This window comes from Rhinoderma darwinii (genome assembly GCF_050947455.1).
Source record: "Rhinoderma darwinii isolate aRhiDar2 chromosome 2 unlocalized genomic scaffold, aRhiDar2.hap1 SUPER_2_unloc_6, whole genome shotgun sequence".
NCBI lineage: Eukaryota > Metazoa > Chordata > Amphibia > Anura > Rhinodermatidae > Rhinoderma > Rhinoderma darwinii.
The window spans coordinates 472,706-493,069 of NW_027461729.1; the positions used below are offsets into that span (position 1 = coordinate 472,706).

The 20,364-nt window shown below is 44.2% G+C and overlaps 2 non-coding genes across 2 annotated transcripts; both read right to left on the reverse strand.

The window, feature by feature from the left end:
- Positions 1–9,071: 9,071 nt before the first annotated feature.
- On the reverse strand, positions 9,072–9,256 carry LOC142681765 (U2 spliceosomal RNA). Its single transcript, XR_012853637.1, has one exon. It is a non-coding gene; the product is annotated as a U2 spliceosomal RNA (small nuclear RNA).
- Positions 9,257–16,078: 6,822 nt separating this feature from the next.
- Positions 16,079–16,267, reverse strand: LOC142681775 (U2 spliceosomal RNA). The gene has a single exon (XR_012853646.1). It is a non-coding gene; the product is annotated as a U2 spliceosomal RNA (small nuclear RNA).
- Positions 16,268–20,364: the final 4,097 nt, after the last annotated feature.

Below are 20,364 nucleotides of genomic sequence, written 5' to 3' on the forward strand. Positions count from 1 at the left end.
GTTAATAAAAAGAGGTAAAATCGCTAACATTTCTTCTCTTTTATTTTTGTCAGGTGAGCCATAAAAATTTAAGAACTGCCATTTCACACCGTCAATAAAAGCCTTAACCAATAAAATACGTCCTGGAAGAATCTCTTGGATAAAATCGATTAAAACGTTTCCCTTAAAAAGAATGGCGACCCCTGCTGATCTGGACTCGTTAGATCCAGACCAGACTGATGGACCATACTTCCAATCCTCTTGGTATTTATGGTACTTCATCGTATGGGGAATGCCGCACTCCTGCAGGAAAAAAACAGAGGCTGCCAGGCCAGCTAAAAAGCTGAAGAGAGCAACCCTTCTAACTTTGGACTTGGCGCCCCTCACGTTGAGGGAGATTCCCTTTACTTCAGACATTGTGGAGATTAAAATAACGTCTTGATTTTAAAATAATAAATATTCGTGAAACTTAAAATCAGACATTTCCTCCACCAGCATTACCAGAACTCTCGTTTGCGCTCATATCCCCACCCTCGTCCGAATCGCCTGCAAAGAGGGACGAAAAGGGAGAGGAACTACCTTCACTGAGAGCCGTGCCAGCAACTCTTATCTCGTACAAGGGGAGCCCACTCTCGCTTAGCGTCACCTGGGTCTCAACTGGGTGACCACGTAGGTCCATTTCGGGTGGGTCCCCCAAGGGCCCCGCCTCTCCCCCCAGGCTCTGTTGACGCCGTCTTAGAGGGGGAGGTTGCGCACACGGCGGGGTGTCCGGTATCTGGGAGGGAACAGTGCCCACCCTCCTCACCAGGTCAGGCGAGGAGGTGGTCCTAGGAGGAGCCCCACTTTTCTTCACGGATGTGTCCATCTGCTCCTCCCCTGATTCCCTCCTACCAGCACGCTCCTGTTTTCCCTTTTTCCGGGGACCCACCGCTACCCAGTTCTCCTGCTCGGAGTCAGACTCCTGAGACCCAGGTACAGGAGCAGGCCCGGCACCCACTGGACAACCAGCCCTCTGGGATGCCACAGTATCATTGGTGGCCTGCTCCTTTTCCGCCTTCCTCTTAGCTTGCCTTTTATCTTTGGCGCTGGGCTCCATCCTTTCCTCAGAGGTTGCTGGCTGCGAGGCACCCGCTTTGGCTTCATTATTCCGCACCACTGAAGCCCAGGTGCCTCGCTGCTCCTTCGCGGCCCCGGCATGCTCCTCTCCCCGGGGGTGGGACTGGTCCGCTGGTGGAGCACGTGGGGGCGCCTCGGGTTGCTCATATTCTTCGCCTCGGTACCTATGGGGACAAGAATAGTACAGATGACCAGTTTTTTGGCAAAAATTACATTTTTTCTCTTGTGAGCATTCTCTTATATTGTGCTCTTTGCTTCCACAGTTTCTACAGGTGACATCGCAGTTAAAACTGGTATGTCCATAGGTACCACAGGCCCTGCAGAAGTTTGGCATCCCTGAAAAATAGAGGTCGCCATTCACATTTCCAATTTTAAAACGAGCCGGTGGTAATCTCGTTTCTTGGGTGGAGGGGTCCTTTATCAAAGTCACTAAAAACTTCCACTTGACGGTCCACACTCCACACTCGTTCATAACTCTCCCCAATAGTTTGACGTTCTTGAAGTAGGCAGCTAGAAATGCTGCCACTTCCATATCCTTCACATATGGGGAGTACATTTTAATCACAACGAGTTTGGTAATTTCAAAGGCATGTTCTACTACCTGGACTCCCGCTACCACGAGTTCACCTTTTCTCCTCTCAGCTCGGTCCATGGCATCACGGAGGATTCCTTCTCCCATAAAGGTTACATCAAATATTCCTCGTTTCGGGTAGTCCTGGATAGCCAAAATCTCGTTTTTGTGGACCGCCAGTAGTTCTTCCAAGATCGTGTTGACTAAAAATTTCACGCCACGTGGACCGCCTCCACCCTCTGCCACGATAAATCGTGCAGAGTTCTTTAGCCGGGCATACACCGGCACCGCATCTGGCTCGCCTGCCATTTCCGTGGCCAGGCCGAACCGCACAGCAAAAAGCTGCGCCCTATGGGGTCCTGAGACGTACCAAAGGGCTGGGGGGGGGATCGCAACTCGTTGCTCAGGACTAAGCCTCTCTCCCAAATAGCAGCACGGGGGTGAAGTCCAGGCGAACCTGGACGATCCCCCGAGGCCGAGAGAGAGGGTACCTGAGCACCTTCTGACTAAAAACCTCCTGTATAAATACACTTGGTCTTAGCCAAAAGGCCGAGAAGCGATAACCCGAACGGGCCGCGCGTTGACTGAGCCTGCCCAATACTGCTGTTCACCCCTTGCAGCGATTCAGCCTACTCCTAGGCAATTCCATGGGGCCCTGCAGGCTCACACACACTCACAGCTACTAAGCGGGAGGTGAATAAAGGCCGGAGAGGAAGCAAGACAGGATTTGCTTATTTTGCTTGCACCACAATGCAGTGCTGAAAGAGGAGGACATAAAAACGCCTTCCTGGCAACGCCCAAATGCCCTCCTGCCGTGCAAACACTGGCGGCAGCAGCAGCAGCAGTAAGTGCATGCCCACTGCCACCCCTTCTCCTTTCACACCTTGTATCAGCTTTAATCCAGTCCAGTGCTGCCTGCTGAGCAGCACTGACCAACACTGCCTGGGCCCAGGCTTTTATCTCTGAGGCCCCATTATGATGTCAGAAAGCTGGCTCTGGCTCCTGAGGTCTCCACTATGACACGTGCAAAGTTCCGTCTGAACTTTATATAAGACGGTGCGGCTCAGTCAGTCACTCAGTGTTGCCTGAGAGGGCAACACTGCAACAGCCGGCCCCCAGGCTGTCTTTTTTTTGCACAGCTAGTTGCCTCCAGGAGGCCACAAGAGGGAGACAAGGGACTGCAAAATGGAAAATAGGCATCCACCAACTTTACAGACAACTTGTTCTCCTTGCTCCTACAACCTCCATCCTTGCACAGTTTGTTATTCTTCCAGGTAACATAGTAACAAATCCAAATTGCTGCTCTCTTTGTAGGCAAGCAAGGGTTTGTTGCAACTGCAATTCTTACTTCTTCTTGAAATGTAGGGACCACAGTACATTCCATCACATCCATCTAGTGTACACAGGTAGGTCCATTGTGACGGGCGGGCGGGCGGGCTGGCTGCTTTAATGTCTGTTTGCTGTTCCCCTACTCCACTCCACTATTTGACTATGGTGCTGCATCAATCAGTGGCTGGCTCAGGTGCAGCTCTTTAACCTACCTAGGAGGGAGGGCGGAGAGAAGACAAGGAAGGTGAATGAGCTGTTCCAATGTGAAATGCCGGAAACACAGAAACACAGACGACACAAAACAAGAGGTGACAATGTATTAATTAACCCCTTTGCGCTCAGGTCAGTAATAGTACGTCCTGCTAAGTAGAACGTTCGCGCTCAGGTCAGTACTATTACTGACCTGAGTAAACACGGCGCCATTTAATCCCGGCGCGTGCTTGAGCTGTGATACCTGCTGTTTCCGACAGCAGGCTATCACAGCTTAGTGTGCAGGGACCGATCGCGGTGGTCCCCGCCGATTAACCCCTTAGAAGCCGCGTTCAATAGCGATCGCGGCTTCTTAGGGGTTAAGCTGCCATCGCCGGCCTGCTACACGATAGCGGGCCGTGATGGCTACTATGGCAACCAGAATCCTAACAATGGACTCTGGCTACGCCATCGACGGAAGCCTAGTGGGTCCCGACAAAGTCAGGACCCACTATGCTTGCTGTCAGCGAACAGCTGACAGCTCTAATACACTGCACTACGTATGTAGTGCAGTGTATTAGAATAGCGATCAGAGGCTCCTGCCCTCATGTCCCCTAGTGGGACAAAGTAAAAAAAGTGTAAAAAAGTAAAAAAAAGTTGTGTAAAAATAAGAAAATAAAAGATTTAAAAGTAATAAAAGTAAAAGTCCCCCTTTTTCCCTTATCAGTTCTTTATTATTAATAAAAATATATAAATAAACAAATAAACTATACATAATTGGTATCGCCGCGTCCGTAACGTCCTGAACTACAAAACGATGTCGTTATTTATCCCGCGCGGTGAACGCCGTAAGAGAAAATAATAATAAACCGTACCACAATCACAATTGTTTGGTCACTTCACCTCCCAAAAAATGGAATAAAAAGAGATCAAAAAGTCGCATGTCCCTAAAAATGGTACTGATGGAAACTACAGTTCGTTACGCAAAAAATAAGTCCTCGCACGACTTTCCTGATGGAAAAATAAAAACGTTATGGCTCTTAGAATAAGGTAACACAAAAAGTAAATGATATTTTACAAAATGTATTTTATTGTGCAAACGCCATAAGACATAAAAAAAAACTATAAACATCTGGTATCGCCGTAATCGTATCGCCCCGCAGAATAAAGTGAATATGTCATTTATAACGCACGGTGAACGCTGTAAAAATTTTTTAATAAAAAACAATAGTAAAATTGCTGTTTTTTTAGTCCCCACGCCACCTAAAATTAGAATAAAAACTGATCAAAAAGTCGCATGCACCCCAAGAAAACTACAATGGATTCCTCAAGGTCTCTAGTTTCCAAAAATGGGTCACTTTTGGGGGGTTTCCACTGTTTTAGTACCACAAGACCTCTTCAAACCGGACATGGTGCCTAATAAATTAAATTAAATTAATTAAATGTCACCTCTACTTTGCTCTAAATTCCTGTGAAACACCTAAAGGGTTAATAAACTTTTTAAATGCTGTTGTGAATACTTTGAGGGGTCTAGTTTCTGAAATGGGGTGTTTGATAAGGGTGTCTAATATATGGGCCCCTCAAAGCAACTTCAGAACTGAGCTGGAAACTAAAAAATAAAATAAAAATGAGGCAATACTTCGCTTCTTACATTATACTTATAATGAGCCGCGCCCACCCCGAGATGACCCCAGTTTTGACCGTTTGTATAAACGGAGACCCCTATTAGACCATTTCAGTGCCCGGTTTTCCCAGCATTCACCCCCGAGAAGTGTATTTCTATAGATGAATCCCTGGTACATTTGAAAGGGAGGCTTCAATTCCGCGAGTACCTGCCGGGTAAGAGGCGTGAAGATGTATGGCGTGTGTAGATGTATGGCGTGAAGATGTATGAGCTGTGCGAGAGTGCATCAGGGTATACCTACAGATTTAGGATATATAAAGGGAAGGACACCAGTACTCAGCCCCCAGAATGCCCCCCCTTACTGGGAGTTAATACAAAAATTGTGTGGGATTTGGTGCACCCACTGCTGGACCAGGGTTACCACCTCTACCTGGATAATTTTTATACCAGCGTCCCACTCTTCAACTGCCTCGCTTCCAGAAGTCCTGCGGCATGCGGCACTGCTAGAAGAAACCTGAGAGGCCTCCCTAAGACTCTGCTTGGGCAAACACTCAGAAGGGGTGAGAGCAGGGCACAATCTAGCAGCAACATATTGTGTGTCAAGTACAAGACCAGGGAGATGCCACACCAGTACCCATGTACCTGTACGAGGTACCAGTACAGAGACCCCCAAACCAGACTGCATCCTGGACTACAATAGGTACATGGGAGGGATGGACTTGTCAGATCAAGTCCTGAAGCCTTACAGTACTTCTGGAAGCGGGGCCACAGGCATCGTACCAGGGCGGCAACACTTTTTAGGAGAAGTTCCCCAAACTGGCAAGAAGGGAAAAAGTCAAAAGAGGTGCAGAGTCTGCTATAAGAGGGGGATAAGGAAGGACACAATATATCAATGTGACGCGTGTCCCGAAAAACCAGAGCTCTGTATGAGTGTTTTAAAATTTATCATCCATCCCTTTATTTTTAATTTACCCCAGTTTTACTCGCTCTGATCCACTTCGCACAGCTTACCCCTCCTCATCTTTCCCCTCTGAGCCCTGCTGTGTGCCCAGGCAGCTGATAACAGCCACATGTAGGGTATTGCCGTACCCGGGAGAGCCAACATTACAGTTTATGAGGTGTATATCTCCGGTGGCGTATGCTGGGCACAATATATCGGACACTGAATTGGCATATATATAGAAAATTGCAAATCTCACTCTGCACCATCTGCTGCGCATTATCTTTTACACAATACCTGTGGGGTCAAAATGCTCACTACACCTCTAGATGAATTCCTTAAGGGGTGTCGTTTTTAAAACGGGGTAACTTCTCGGGGGTTTCAACTGTACTGATACCTCAGGGGCTTCTGCGTACAAGACTTAGCACCAGAAAAGCTCCAGTAGGCCAAATGGTGGTCCTTTCCTTCTGAGCCCTGCCGTGTGCCCAGGCAGCTATTAACAGCCACATGTAGGGTATTGCCGTACCCGGGAGAGCCCACATTACAGTTTATGGGGTGTATGTCTCCGGTGGCACATGCTGGGCACAATATATCGGACACTGACATGGCATATATATAGAAAATTTCAAATCTCACTCTGCACCATCTGCTGCGCATTATCTTTTACACAATACCTGTGGGGTCAAAATGCTCACTACACCTCTAGATGAATTCCTTAAGGGGTGTCGTTTTTAAAACGGGGTCACTTCTCGGGGGTTTCAACTGTACTGATACCTCAGGGGCTTCTGCACACACGACTTAGCACCAGAAAATTTCCAGTAGGCCACATGGTGGTCCTTTCCTTCTGAGCCCTCCCATGGGCCCAAACGGCAGTTTATCACCACAAATAGGGTATTGCCACACTCAGGACAAATTGGGCAACAAAATGCGGTATTTTATTCCTTGTGAAAATAAGAAATTTTGAGCCAAAACTACCTCTTATTGGAAAAAATAATTTTTTTTTTAATTCACAGCCCAATTCAAATAAATTCTGTGAAAAAACTGTGGGGTCTAAATGGTCACAACACCCATAAATAAATTCTTTGAGGGGTGTAGTTTCCAAAATGGGGTGACTTCTGGTGGGTTTCCATTGCTTTGATACCTTTGGGGCTCTGCAAATGCGACATGGCACCCGAAAACCAATCCAGCAAAATCTGGGCTCCAAAGAACACATAGCGCTCCTTTCCTTCTGAGGCCTCCCATGGGCCCAAACGGCAGTTTATCACCACAAATGGGCTATTGCCGCACTCAGGACAAATTGGGCAACAAATTGGGGTATTTTATTCCTTGTGAAAATAAGAAATTTTGAGCCAAAACTACCTCTTATTGGAAAAAATTACATTTTTTTGAATTCACAGCCCAATTCAAATAAATTCTGTGAAAAAACTGTGGAGTCTAAATGGTCACAACACCCATAAATGAATTCCTTGAGGGGTGTAGTTTCCAAAATGGGGTCACTTCTGGTGGGTTTCCATTGCTTTGATACCTTTGGGGCTCTGCAAATGCGACATGGCACCCGAAAACCAATCCAGCAAAATCTGGGCTCCAAAGAACACATAGCGCTCCTTTCCTTCTAATACCTCCCATGGGCCCAAACGGCAGTTTATGGCCACAAATAGGGTATTGCCGCACTCAGGAAAAATTTGGCAACAAAATGGGGTATTTTATTCGTTGTGAAAATAAGAAATTTTGAGCCAAAACTACATCTTATTGGAAAAAAGTTTTTTTTTTTAAATTCACAGCCCAATTCAAATAAGTTCTGTGAAAAAACTGTGGGGTCTAAATGGTCACAACACCCATAAATAAATTCCTTGAGGGGTTTTGTTTCCAAAATGGGGTCACTTTTGGTGGGTTTCCATTGATTTGATACCTCTGAGGCTCTGCAAATGCGACATGGCACCCGAAAACCAATGCAGCAAAATCTGGACTCCTAAGAACACATAGCGCTCCTTTCCTTCTGAGGCCTCCCATGGGCCCAAACAGCAGTTTATCACCACAAATGGGGTATTGCCGCACTCAGGACAAATTGGGCAACAAAATGGAGCATTTTGTTCCCTGTGAAAATAAGAAATTCTGATCAAAAATGACATCTTATTGGAAAAATTGTCATTCTTTTAATTTCACAGCCCAATTCAAATACGCGCTGTGAAAAAACTACGGGGTCAAAATTGTAACAATAACCATAAATTAATTCCTTGAGGGGTGCAGTTTCCAAAATGGGGTCAGTTTTGGGGGATTCCTAATGTTTTGGCACCTCAACACCTCTCCAAACCTGGCATGCTGCCTAAAATATATGCTAATAAAAAAGCACCACCAAAATGCACTAGGTGCTTCTTTGCTTCTGGGGCTTGTGTTTTAGTCCACGAGCGCACTAGAGCCACATGTGGGACATTTCTAAAAACTTAAGAATCTGGACAATACATATTTAGTTGTGTTTCTCTGGTAAAACCTTCTTTGTTACAGAAAAAAAATAGAATAAAATTGAAATTCAGAAAGAAAAACGAAATTTGCAAATTTCACCTCCACTGTGCTTTAATTCCTGTGAAATGCCTGAAGGGTTAAAAAACTTTCTAAATGCTGTTTTGAATACTTTGAGGGGTCTAGTTTTTAAAATGGGGTGCTTTATGGGGGTTTCTAATACATAGGCCCCTCAAAGCCACTTCAGAACTGAACAGGTACCTTAAAAAAAAGGCTTTTGAAATTTTCTTAAAAATATGAGAAATTGCTGTTTATGTTCTAAGCCTTGTAACGTCCAAGAAAAATAAAATAATGTTCAAAAAATGATGCCAATCTAAAGTAGACATATGGGAAATGTGAACTAGTAACTATTTTGGGTGGTATAACCGTCTGTTTTACAAGCAGATGCATTTAAATTCTGAAAAATGCTATTTTTTCTAAATTTTCTCTAAATTTTGCAATTTTTCTCAAATAAAGACTGAATATATCGACCAAATTTTACCATGAACATGAAGCCCAAAGTGTCACGAGAAAACAATCTCGGAATCGCTTGGATAGGTTTAAGCATTCCGACGTTATTACCACATAAAGTGAAATATGTCAGATTTGAAAAATGGGCTCTGAGCCTTAAGGCCCAAACTAGGCTGCGTCCTTAAGGGGTTAATTGCATTTAATAAATTAGCTCATTATCACACATGACTGTACAAATGCATTGTCCAACAGGTGTTGAAATAATGGGATTAAAAGGGGAGATCCCATCCGAAAGACAAAAACAATGGCAAACACAAAAAGCACTTTTGGAATCTGATTTTAGTAAACACATAAGGAAAGGGTGCACCGGTCCTGGAAATACTGCAATACCAGGTCAATGCGTGGAGTGGACAGAGCAAGCTCTATTTCCATCTCCCTGTTCTAAAAATCCATTTAATATATGGTCCCCAGATAGGGGACGTATCAGATATTAAACTGATAAGAACAGATAAGGTTTCAACAAAATTTTATTGACAAATATTCACATACATAGAATGCAATTTTTACAAAATAAAATTCAGTAATAAAATGCTGTTAAATAAAATTCCGTAATAATAAATTTGTTTATACATTCAATTGTCCAATAAGATTAGTAATAAAACGTTTTTACTACATTTCATTAAAAAACCTTTTTATAGCATAAAATTCGGTACTAAAAATGTTTATTTTTAATACATTTCATTAAAACGATAAAGGCAATATATTTTCAACGAGAAGAAGGTTTCTTTAAAAGTATGACAATGGCAGGATAAAACATCATAAAACAAGCAATAAAATCACAATTATAAATACATGGATAATTTACATAATAATTGTGTTCCATAGAGACAGACACCACATGGATGCCGCCTCTTTTGCTCCGAGATGTTTTTTGTCTCTTAGATAATATACATATAATTCACTTAACGCGATTTTAACACAATCTTTAATATCAATAAAATCACGTTTAAAAAGAAGAATGTTCCTAACCTTCCAGATGGCATTTTTAAAACAATTAATAATCATCCAGCAGATCATCTGCTGTCTGAATGATGGGCAGGTAAAAAGGCCATAAAAAACGTACTCGTATTTAAAATCGTTAAGACCGCAAATCCATTTTAATAAAAGGCCAGCCTTCCTCCAAATCTCCTGTGCATAGTGGCAGTTCCAGAATAAGTGCATTACCGTCTCATCATTTCTGCACATATCTCTCGGGCACTTGGCTCTCGCCACCAGTCCTCGCCTGTGTTGGAACTCACGTGTAGGGAGGCACTGGTGCACGATCGCCCAGGCAAGGTCCTTATGCACATTTGCAAGGTATTTCCCAAAAACATTCCGCCACACTTGCTTGGACCTTGCCTGTGAGAGATTGGAAACTGCCACCATTTCTTCTCTGTGTCTACACGCCACTGACACCTTCCTCTGGTCCCCCAATATATCAGGCTCCAACTCATGGAGGCTCAGGAGCCTGACAGTCTTCTCCAGCACCACGTAGTGTTCTGGGGGACACAGGAGCACAGGAGAATTTAGGGAGATACGAGACCAACGCTTAAAAACCATGCCCGCTGCATATTTTAAAAAGCAGCTAAAAATGCCATCGGATTTAAACATTTTAAAACAGAAGCAGAAATATTTGATATAAAAAAATTTAAAAAGGTTAGGAACATCTCTCCCGCCATTGTCCTTACATTTATACATAAAATCACGTTTTAATTTTTCCATCTTGGAGCCCCACAGAAACATAAAACAAATGCGTGTTAGCTTTTTAATATATAAAATGGACGGAGGGAAAACCATGGCAACATAAAGCATTATTGGGATTAAAACCATTTTTATAATTAAAATTTTCCCCTCCATCGTGAGGCTCCTAAGATTCCACATTAAAACCTTCTTCTCTATTTTTGCTATCACTGAGTCCCAGTTAGAGGTCCCATTGTTCGCCTGATTAAAAACAATGCCTAAAATTTTAATCTGGTCCTTCTGCATTCTGACTCCTGGGGTCAGGGAGGAATCCCAGCCTCCTATATTAAAACAATCACATTTATCAATGTTTAGTTTAAAACCAGAAGCCTCGCAGAAAAAGGTGGTGTTCCTCAGCGCCCTCCTCATGGATGTTGAATCAGGGCATAAAATTGTTACGTCATCCATGTAGCCCAATACCTTTATTTGGTTACCCCTCCCACCAGGTATCGGGGCGCCTCTGACTACTTTGTCACTTCTGAGCATAGCTAACAGGGGCTCCATTGCGCATATAAATAGTAGGGGAGACAATGGGCACCCTTGCTTGACTCCAGATAAAAGAGGAACACCTTTAGTTAAAAATCCATTTACAGAAATTTCACTAAAACAGGACCGATATAAAAGCATAACACGACTTATCATAAAATCAGGCACCGCCATCTTTTTAAGAACCATAAAAAGGAACTCATGGGACACTCTATCAAAGGCCTTTTCAAAGTCTAGTGATAAAATAGCAAGATTTTGGCCTCGATCTTTAAAATACCAAATAACATCTCTTAAAATATTAAGGGACTCAGTGATAGATCTACCAGGTACCCCACAGACCTGGTTTGGGTGGATTAGCTTACTGATAAAAGGTTTAAAACGGACCGCTATCAATTTGGCTAAAATCTTGTAGTCTACATTTAAAAGTGTAATGGGACGCCAATTTTTCAGTTGGTCCTTTTCACCTTTTTTAAAAATTAAAGACACGATCCCCCTTCTCCAGGAAGGGGGCAGCTCTTCAGTGATAAAAACCTCTTTGTACAGTAAAATCATATCCTCTTTTAAAACATCCCAAAAAGTTAGATAAAATTCAATAGGCAACCCATCCTCCCCAGGGGCCTTTCCCGCTGAAAAACTTTTAAAAACAGATAAAAGTTCCTCTAAATTAAGATCTCGGGATAAAACCTCCTGGTCTAAAATATCTAACTTAAAATCAAGGGAGTTAAGAGCATGATTTAAAAAGGATTTATCAATAGCTTTTTTACTAAAAAGGAGTTGGTAAAAGTTAAAAGCTGCATTCAACATTCCTCCCATAGAAGTCTCCCCTTCTAGGTTTAAAATAGCATCTCGCCTACCATTTACCTTTTTAAAAAAGAATCGGGAGCACTTCTCATCTTCTTCAAGGTGTTTTACATGGGAGTTAAAAATGATTTGTTTGCCTTTATCATCTAAACATTTTTTTATTTCAGCTTTTAAATTTAAAATATCCGAATCCACCTCAAACCCAACATCCTTTAGTTTAAAAAGCACATGCAAACGCTTATTAAGAACATAAAACCACTGTTTCTTTTCTCTAGCTTTCTTCCTACCTGCTCGGATAAAAAATAATTTAATTTTGGGTTTAATGCCCTCCCACCAGTGCAGCATGGTCTCGTGGGGCTTTTTCTGTGATTGCCAGCACTGGTAGGTCCGCACAAACTCACTTTTGTTTTCAGGGTCCTCTAGGAGCGTGGTGTTTAACCTCCAGAGGCCCTTAATCACTTTTTGCTCTCCCTCCAGCTCCAGGGACACACTAAGGAGCTTATGGTCTGAAAATATATTTGTTAAAATCATACATTTTTGAGAGATAAAATCATGGGAAGCAAAAATAAAATCGATTCTGGAGCTCACTCTTCCATTAGACCATGTGGCACCTGCGTCTCCTGGCAAGAGTTCCCTCCAGCAATCGCGCAATTTAAAATCTTCAATAAAATTTTTGAGCAGGTAGGTAGTGCGGTCTTTTCTATTTGCATCCCCACCCTGCCGGCCTTCTCCTTCTCTTGTGCAGTTAAAATCACCTCCTACCAGCAGGGGGGTAGACCCAACACAAAACAGTGGTAAAATATTAAAAAGCTCTGCCCGCTCCTGTTTATCAGGAGGGGCATAGACATTTAAAATACGTATTAAAAGTCCATTAATGTGCAGGTGGGTTAAAATAGCTCTGCCAGGCATAATCTCAGTGACGGTTTGTATCGAAATAGAATGGCCACGGCAGAGCAATCCCACACCTGAAGAACGACAGTCATTAGCACCCGACCACACCGAAGGGCCCAACTTCCAGTCTTTTTTCAAGTCCATATAGTCCATGCTGTTAGGGATTCCACACTCCTGCAGTAGGCAAAAATCAAAGTCCATAGTCTGTAGAAAAGAGAATAAAGCAGCCCTGCGAACAGGGCTCTTTAGGGACCTCACATTTAGCGAGGCAACTTTCAGAGGAATACAAGGCATAGTTATTGTTAGGCGTCAGTGTCCACCTCCGAGGAATCCGACTCCGATATAAATTGGGAGCCAGACTCCCCTGTATCAGGGGATGCAAACTCCAGGATTTTCCCAGGGTCAGAGCCAGATATATGAATCGACCCGACTCTTCCCCTGAACTCACTCTCATCCGAGCTGCGGCATATTGTCTTCCTCTTTATGGTGGGCACATCTTCTTCTCTTAGCCTTTTCCCCGTACTCGTCAGGTCCATCCTTGATTCCTCCTCCCCGTCACTGGATGTCACCTCCGACTCCTGGCTGTTGTCATCACCATCGCGAACTCCGGCCGCTGCTACCTCCGGTACGGCTGCAGGTATCTCCGGGTCACTCATCTGCTCAGGGCGCTCAGGAGCCTGTGAGGTCCCCTCCTTCTCTCTGGTCATCTTGCCTACTGCACCTGAAGCCGTCAATGCCCGACCCCCTGTTGGCGTAATAAGAGGGTCAGACTCGGGCTTCTCAGTCGGTCGGAGGCAGCTGGTGGCAGGGAGGTCCAGCGTGGAGCCCCTCCTTCTAGATCCCTTAATTGGATCATCACCAGCCACCACCTCTGCCCAGTCCTCCTTTGACGGCACCGAGGACCGGCGAGATTTCCTACCAACCGACTCAGGTATGGAGCTCGGGGCCTTCATCGCAGAACCAGAACAGCCCTGCTCCGGCCCTTTGGAATCCCCAGGACCACCCTCCACTCGTGACTTGGAGGGTCTTGGTCCTGGCCCTTCGGCGGGTGCCGTTTCCGGGGCATTACCAGCAGAGTCCGCACCTGTTGTGGACTGCTGCCCTGGCCCTGGACGGGATGGACCAGGCCTAGGCCCACCCCTCAATGACTGCGTTCTTTTAGGACAGTCTTTATACATGTGACCTGCCTCCCCGCACAGGTTACATGTTGCTCTGGAACTGCACTTGGCGGCCACGTGCCCCAGGCCTCCACATTTGTTACAGCGAACAACACGGTTTTCACTGCATGACTCTTTTGTGTGCCCATATTTTTGGCAGTTCCAGCAAAACCGGGGCATCTGGGGGTAAAACAGGTATCCCCGGTTCTTCCCAATGGCAAAATTCGCTGGAGGGTGCACAAAGCCACGTATGCCATTGGGGTCTTGAAAGAACTTGACAAAGTACTTTCTCTTTCCGTTCCAAAATCCCTCAGCATTTTTTACTTCATGCGAGAAGTGAATTTCCTTGCAATAGCGCCCTAGGAATGTGTCAATGTCCTTGGCGGGGACAAAGGGGCTATGCATTACCACGACCAGTGGAATAGACTCTTCTCCGTAGAGGAGAGAAAAATGAAGCCCATCTAGGCGCTCATCTGTCTGGTCGGAACCAGACAGGGCTGCACAGATCGTATCGCAGCAGGCCGCGGTGCAGAAGGAGATGGTATACCGACCGCGGCCTTCCTGGTCATTCAGACACAGGATATTTTCCCGTCTGAGGCCGAAGGAGCCAAGCAGGATTTCCCCTACTATGAATTTCAGGTTCTTCCGCTGGCGATGTTCCTCTCCGACCTCGATCCGGATGGTTTGGCGTAACTGGGTCTCCCCAGTTACAAACCCATAGGTGAACGGCATTCCTGCTTGTCCCAACAAGTTTTTCCGCCCTTCTAGGCCGTCCAGCGCAAGCTGTCCGCCTAGCGATCCCTTCCCGTTGCCTGAGGACTAGTCCGACTACCCAATAGCTGCAGGGGGGTGAAGTCAAGGCGATAAACCAGTGACGATCCCCCCAGGCCAAGTAGCCGGGTACCACAGGCACCTTCTGACTGAAACCTCCTGTACGAATACACTTGGTCGCAGCCAAAAGGCCGAGAAGCGATAACCCGAACGGGCCGCGCGTTGACCGAGCCTGCCCAATACTGCTGTTCACCCCTTGCAGCGATTCAGCCTACTCCTAGGCAATTCCATGGGGCCCTGCAGGCTCACACACACTCACAGCTACTAAGCGGGAGGTGAATAAAGGCCGGAGAGGAAGCAAGACAGGATTTGCTTCTTTTGCTTGCACCACAATGCAGTGCTGAAAGAGGAGGAATCAACATAAAAACGCCTTCCTGGCAACGCCCAAATGCCCTCCTGCCGTGCAAACACTGGCAGCAGCAGCAGCAGCAGCAGCAGCAGCAGTAAGTGCATGCCCACTGCCACCCCTTCTCCTTTCACACCTTGTATCAGCTTTAATCCAGTCCAGTGCTGCCTGCTGAGCAGCACTGACCAACACTGCCTGGGCCCAGGCTTTTATCTCTGAGGCCCCATTATGATGTCAGAAAGCTGGCTCTGGCTCCTGAGGTCTCCACTATGACACGTGCAAAGTTCCGTCTGAACTTTATATAAGACGGTGCGGCTCAGTCAGTCACTCAGTGTTGCCTGAGAGGGCAACACTGCAACAGCCGGCCCCCAGGCTGTCTTTTTTTTGCACAGCTAGTTGCCTCCAGGAGGCCACAAGAGGGAGACAAGGGACTGCAAAATGGAAAATAGGCATCCACCAACTTTACAGACAACTTGTTCTCCTTGCTCCTACAACCTCCATCCTTGCACAGTTTGTTATTCTTCCAGGTAACATAGTAACAAATCCAAATTGCTGCTCTCTTTGTAGGCAAGCAAGGGTTTGTTGCAACTGCAATTCTTACTTCTTCTTGAAATGTAGGGACCACAGTACATTCCATCACATCCATCTAGTGTACACAGGTAGGTCCATTGTGACGGGCGGGCGGGCGGGCTGGCTGCTTTAATGGCTGTTTGCTGTTCCCCTACTTCACTCCACTATTTGACTATGGTGCTGCATCAATCAGTGGCTGGCTCAGGTGCAGCTCTTTAACCTACCTAGGAGGGAGGGCGGAGAGAAGACAAGGAAGGTGAATGAGCTGTTCCAATGTGAAATGCCGGAAACACAGAAACACAGACGACACAAAACAAGAGGTGGCAATGTATTAATTAATTGCATTTAATAAATTGGCTCATTATCACACATGACTGTACAAATGCATTGTCCAACAGGTGTTGAAATAATGGGATTAAAAGGGGAGATCCCATCCGAAAGACAAAAACAATGGCAAACACAAAAAGCACTTTTGGAATCTGATTTTAGTAAACACATAAGGAAAGGGTGCACCGGTCCTGGAAATACTGCAATACCAGGTCAATGCGTGGAGTGGACAGAGCAAGCTCTATTTCCATCTCCCTGTTCTAAAAATCCATTTAATATATGGTCCCCAGATAGGGGACGTATCAGATATTAAACTGATAAGAACAGATTTTTTTTGAGTTGACTACCCCAACAAAGGAGGTAACCGTTTATTAAAAATTTTTTTGACAAAAGGTTTACAATCTTTACATTTTTACAATAAGATCAATAAATACACAGAATTTACAACAATGGTATGACAATAATAAATACAAGTTATCAGATAAAATCACATAACTTATAAAAGGGCACTTGGTGGCATCATATTATGGAACTCCATTCACTAAAAAACCATTTTCTACATAAAACAGGAGAGAGTTTTTTATCTAAAAGAAAATACTTGTGCATCTCGCTTAAACAAATGGCTAAAACATCATCCACAGTTAAAACGTCATGTTTAAATAAAAGAATGTTTCTGGCCGCCCACAGAGCTGCTTTGACGCAGTTAGTGATCTTCCATGCCATCATTTTACGGGTCTGTGTTGGGCATTCCAGACATCCATAAAATACGCCATTGCTTGTAAATCTCTGTAGTCCTGTAATCTTCTGTGCCAAGGGGAGGATTCTTGACCACACCAATTGTGCGTAGTAGCACTGCCAGAAAAGGTGGTAGACTGTCTCATCATCTCTGCAACCTCCCCTTGGACACGCAGCCGAGTTGGTCAGTCCCCTTCGATGCTGGAATGCCCGGCATGGAAGACACTCGTGGGCACAACTCCAGGCCAGATCTTTCTGAGGATTAAAAAGATAATTAATATTTACCATTCTCCATATTTGTTTGCACTTTTGTTCACTAAAATTACTAATGGGGGCTACTAAAACATTTTCTTTTATCTTTTTTAAAACACTTTTACTATTTTGCACGTCTTCAATTCTCTTGCCTTTCAAGTTAAAAAGGTTCACAATTTTCTCTAAAATCTTGTACTGGTCAGGGAGGTTAAAAGCGTACGGGAAGCTTAAAACCGTGGAGAACCATCCGTTCCTCCTCATAAAATAACCGGTGTTAAAACGGATAAAATATGACCAGTAGTGATCCTTAAAAGCAGCGTTAAGACATGCAGTAAAAAATTTGATTAAAAGAAAGGTCTTTATGTCAGGGAAATCCTTACCACCCATTAGTTTTGGCATCATCACCTTCTCTCTCCTGAGTTTTTCCATTTTGGAGTTCCATAAAAATGTAAAACAAGCTTTATTTATTTTTTTTAATAAAATATCAGGGGGAGGGAAAACCATGCTCAAATATAATAAAATCGGTAAAATCACCATTTTGGTAATTAAAACTTTTCCCTCCATGGTCAGCTTTCTCAAATTCCACATACAAATCTTTTTATTAACTTTTTGTGCCACCAAGTCCCAACTGTTAAAACCATTGTTTAACTCATTGAAGGAGACCCCTAAAATCTGCACAGTCTCTGACACAGGGACTGGAATGTCCTGTAAAATCATATTGCCAATGTTTAAAATGTTACTTTTATTAAAATTGACTTTAAAACCGGAGGAGCAACAAAACTTATAGATCTGTCTTAAAGTTGTTTGTAGTGATAGGGTGTCCCTACACAGTACCGCGACATCATCCATGTACCCCACTACCTTTGCCTCTAGTCCCCCCCCGCCCGGCAGGGGGACTCCACGTATCTGTTTGCTTTTCCTCAAGGTGCACAGTAGAGGCTCAATTGCACAAATAAAAAGTAGTGGGGACAAGGGACACCCCTGCTTCACTCCGGAATTTAAAAGGACATCCTGTGTTTTAAAACCTCTGACTAAAATCTTGCTAGTGCAGTTGTCATAAAAGGCCTTCAGAGACTGTATAAAACCTTCCGGTATACCCATTTTCTCTAAAACCTTAAAAAGATAAAAGTGTGACACTCTGTCAAAGGCTTTCTCAAAGTCGATTGTTAAAACTGCCATTTTGCCTTTCCTCTCCTTTGTGTCATTAATAACATCTTTTAAAAGGTTCAGGTTATCCCATATGCTCCTCCCGGGTATCCCACAGACCTGGTTGGAGTGAATTATTTTGTTTACGACTGCTTTTAATCTATTTGCACAAATTTTAGCCATTATCTTGTAGTCGCAATTTAGCAGTGTAATTGGTCTCCAGTTTTTAATGTCGGTTTTGTCCCCCTTTTTGTACAGCAGGGACACCTCACCTTTCTTCCAGGACCCCGGGAGGGCTTTTGTTCTAAAAACTTGTGTAAAAAGAGAGTGGAGATCTTCCTTTAAAACACCGTAAAATAGAACATAAAACTCTATGGGTATACCATCAGGACCAGGGACTTTACCTGTTTTAAAACTCTTGGTAGTTTCTAAAATTTCTTGTTCTGAAATCTCCTGTAATAAAAAGTTTTGGGAGACAGGATCTAAAACAGCATCAACCTCCTTCAATGAGTCATTCATAAAAGCATTGTCAATGTTTTTAACATTAAAAAGATCCGCATAAAACCCATGTACCTTTTTTAAAATATTTTGGGTATTTGTTTCACCTTCAATATTATCCAACAGGGTATGCTTATCATTGATTTTCTTAAAAAAGTACCTGGAGCAGGTCTCGTTCTCCTCAAGATGTTTTACCTTACAGCGAAATATTATTTCCTTTCCCCTCTGCTCCAGGCACTGGGAGATCTCTTTTTTAATCTCAATGATCTCCTTGTCCACCAGCATACCCTGTTCTCTGAATTTATATTGGGTCTGCAGACGGGTATTTAAATTTGCATAAAATTTGCATTTCTCTTTTGCTTTTCTCATCCCAATCTTAATAAAAAAATCTCTTATTTTAACTTTCATTTTTTCCCACCAGGTGACGATGGGCATATTGGGATGTCTTACCCGTCTGCAGCCTTTGTAAAAGGTAATAAAATCAGCTAAAATTTGCGGATCTTCTAAAAGGGATACGTTTAATTTCCAGGCTTTTTTCGGAGTTCTTCTTTGGTTATCACATTTCACTTTAAAAAACAATAACTTATGGTCAGAAAAGACGTTTGAGTTAATATCACATTTAAAAGGCAGTATTTGATAAGAGCAGAAGATAAAATCAATCCTGGAGCTGCAGGTCACGTTGCTCCAGGTAACGCCGGCCTCTTCACATAAATCCCTGTTACATTTTTTAAAAACATCTGTGAGTTTAAAATCAGTAACAATATCTTTTAAAATTGACGAGGTCTTGTCGTAGTTCCTGCTTACTGAATTAGAGAACCGGCGTTCCCCCTTTAAAATACAATTAAAATCACCCGCTAAAACAAGTGGTTCTGAATCATTAATAAAAAGGGGTAAAATCTCTAGCATTCTAGCTCTTTCATTTCTCTCAGGAGAACCATAAAAGTTTAAAAACTGCCATTTAATACCGTCTATAAAAGCTTTGACCATTAAAATTCTGCCTGGTAAAATTTCATAAAAACTGTCAATTAAAACGTTCCCTTTAAATAAAATGGCGACACCTGCGGCTTTAGATTCGTTAGACCCGGACCACACCGAAGGTCCGAGTCTCCAATCTCTTTCATATTTTTTATAGTCCATGCGATGTGGGATGCAGCATTCCTGTAGGAAAAAAACTGACGCGGTAAGAATAGAGAGGTAATCAAACAGGGCAGCTCTTCTTGTCTTAGAATGCACGCTTCTTACATTTAAGGAAAGACCACATAACTCAGCCATGAGGAAAAGGGAGAGAGACAGTCTTTATAATCTTACCCGAGGTGGCCTCAGCAGTCCTCCGCATCGCCAGAGACCCCACTGGGACTCTCATAGCCTTCGATTCTGGAGTCCACGGAAAAAATGGAGAAGGTAGGAGAGGAACTCCCATCACTTAGCTGACCCCCTGCCAAACCTGAGGCACTAATCATGAATGGATCCCATATGGACTCCACGGGCAATATTTCGTCTGCAGGAGCTTTTTTGGCAGCGACCTCCCCTTCGATAGGGGCAGGAATTGCGCTCCCTGACGTCTCTGGGACCTCCGTCACCTCGGAGGCAGCTGTCCGTGTATCCCCCAACTGGCTAGAAGGGGGTGGACCTTTAGTTGTCACTTTCGGGGGCACGTCCAGTGGTTTCCCTGCCTTCGCCAATGCAGGTACTTCCATCGGCACCCCCGCTGCCACCTCCGAGTACGCCCTACGTCGCTTGTGTGTCGCTGCCGCTCCGCCCGGGTCCTCTGCCTCAGGTACAGGCTGACCCAGCATCTCTTGCGGACCAGTAGGATCAGCTTCATCCGAA